Source organism: Ceratotherium simum, chromosome 10 (genome assembly GCF_057802395.1).
Source record: "Ceratotherium simum simum isolate JZ-2026a chromosome 10, ASM5780239v1, whole genome shotgun sequence".
Classification (NCBI taxonomy): Eukaryota; Metazoa; Chordata; class Mammalia; order Perissodactyla; family Rhinocerotidae; genus Ceratotherium; species Ceratotherium simum.
The window spans coordinates 56,576,939-56,579,540 of record NC_141909.1 but is presented as its reverse complement, the minus strand read 5'-3'; the positions used below and the strand labels follow the sequence as shown (position 1 = coordinate 56,579,540).

The 2,602-nt window shown below is 47.9% G+C and overlaps 1 pseudogene; it reads left to right on the top strand.

The window, feature by feature from the left end:
- The first annotated feature begins 255 nt into the window (after positions 1 to 255).
- On the top strand, positions 256 to 1,593 carry LOC101406315 (tubulin alpha-1A chain-like; annotated as a pseudogene).
- Positions 1,594 to 2,602: the final 1,009 nt, after the last annotated feature.

Below are 2,602 nucleotides of genomic sequence, written 5' to 3'. Positions count from 1 at the left end.
GTAGAGTTTCAATTCTGCATGATGAAAAGAGTTTTGGAGATTGGCTGTACAACAGTGTGAATGTACTAAACACTACTGACCTGTACACTTAAAAATGGCTAAAATGGTAAATTTTACGTTATATGTGTTTTACCACAATTACAAATTAAAATGGGCAGGTTCTCTTACATCAACCGCCTAAGAGTTGAGCTGTAAGAAGCAACAACCTCTCCTTTTCCTCTCTGCCATCTGCTCCACAGCCGTGAACCAGCAACCATGTGTCAGTGCATCTCCATCCACGTTGGCCAGGCTGGTGTCCAGATTAGCAATGCTTGCTGGGAGCTCTACTGCCTGGAACACTGCAGACAGCCTGATGGCCAGATGCCAAGTGACAAGACAACTATGGGGGGGTAACTCCTTCAACACCTTCTTCAGTGAGATGGGCACTGGCAAGCATGTGCCCAGGGCAGTGTTTGTAGACTTGGAACTCAAGATCATTAATGAAGGTCGCACTGGCACCTACCACCAGCTCTTCTACCCTGAGCAGCTCATCACGGGCAAGGAAGATGCTGCTGATAACTATGCGTGTGGCCACTACACCGTTGGCAAGGAGATCATTGACCATGTCTTAGACCGAATTGGGAAACTGGCTGACCAGTGCACGGGTCTTCAGGGCTTCTTGGATTTCCACAGCTTTGGTGGGGGAACTGGTTCTGGGTTCACCTCCCTGCTGATGGAGCGTCTCTCTGTTGATTATGGCAAGAAGTCCAAGCTGGAGTTCTCCATTTACCCAGCCCCCCAGGTTTCCACAGCTGTTGTTGAGGCCTGCAACTCTATTCTCATCACCCACACCACCCTGGAGCACTCTGATTGTGCCTTCATGGTAGACAATGAGGCCATCTATGGCATCTGTGGTAGAAACCTCGATATTGAGCGTGCAACCTATACTAACCTGAATAGGTTGATAGGTCAAATTGTGTCCTCCATCACTGTTTCCCTCAGATTTGATGGAGCCCTGAATGTCGATTTGACAGAATTCTAGACCGACCTACCTGGTGCCCTATCGCTGAATCCACTTCCCTCTGGCCACATATGCCCCTGTCATCTCTGCTGAGAAAGCCTACCACAAACAGCTTTCTGTAGCAGAGATCACCAATGCTTGCTTTGAGCCAGCCAACCAGATGGTGTAATCTGACTCTGGCCATGGTAAATACATGGCTTGTTGCCTCTTGTACCATGGTAGTGTGGTTCCCAAAGATGTCAATGCTGCCATTGCCACCATCAAGACCAAGCATACCATCCAGTTTGTGGATTGGTGCCCCACTGGCTTCAAAGTTGGCATTAATTACCAGCCTCCCACTGTGGTACCCATTGGAACCTGGCCAAAGTACAGCGGGCTACCACAGCCATTGCTGAGGCCTGGGCTCGCCTGGACCACAAGTTTGACCTGATGTATGCCAAACGTGACTTTGTTCACTGGTCTGTGGGTGACGGCATGGAGGAAAAGAGTTTTCTGAGGGCTGTGAGGACATGGCTGCCCTTGAGAAGGATTATGAGGAGGTTGGTGCAGATTCTGTTGAAGGAAAGGGTGAAGAAGAAAGAGAGGAATACTAAAGTTAACATGTCACACAGGTGCTGCTTTTACAGGGAAGCTTATTCTGTTTTAAACATTGAGAAGTTGTGGTCTGATCAGTTAATTTGTATGTAGCAGCGTACACTCTCAGATATGACTACTGACTTTGCTTTAAAACATGACGCTCTATTATAGACCTAAGCTGTCCATTTCTCTGATGGGTTTGAATAAAGTCTTCCCTGTCTTAAATGAAAAAAAAATTAAAATAGAAATTTAAAAAATATATTTAAAAAGACGGCTCACGAGTTCCTTTGCAGTAAAGTTCTGTAGATTCATGGCTCTGTTCTTAGTGATCACTCACTCCTCTCCAAGTAGAAGATCAGAAATGGTAACTGCCAGAGAGCAATTGGTGTGACTGTGAGGCCCTCCCAGACGGAGCCCTGAGCTGCCCCACCCACACACCAGGTCTCAGGTATATTATATGCTGACTGGCTTGATGCTCTGTCCGAGAAGTTAGCTTCCAGATGTCTTTGTCTTCAGGTTTGCAGTTGATCTGAGCAGAGTGAGGAACTGTTCCTAATGAATTCCTCTATCAAATTCTGCTGCAAGTCCCCCTTTTTTTCTCTTTAACCACTTAAAGCACAAGCAGTGGCTTTCCCTCAGCCCTGGACAATGTGCAGTCTCCAAGAGCAGCCACCAAGAAGGAATCCTGCCAGTCCCCTCACTTCCAACACCAATAATGTGTGCTCCTGGAACCCAGGAAGTCTCTCCACAAGTCATCTGACCCACTGGCAGGCCAGGGCCCCTGGGAAACCTCAACCCAGAGAGGACCAAGGTCATCAAAATTAATTGCTGATTCTCAGAATTTAAAGCCCCAGGTTACAAGAGCCCTTCATGCAGGGCCACTCTGAATGAATTCACAGCTGCTCTCCGGCAGCCTGGGAGCTTGGACGCATCACAGCAGCAAACTGGTGGCACTCCAACCCAAACAGATTTGTAACAGTGGCCCAGGCGTCCAGGACTGCCAGAGCAGCATTTGTGTCCGACAAA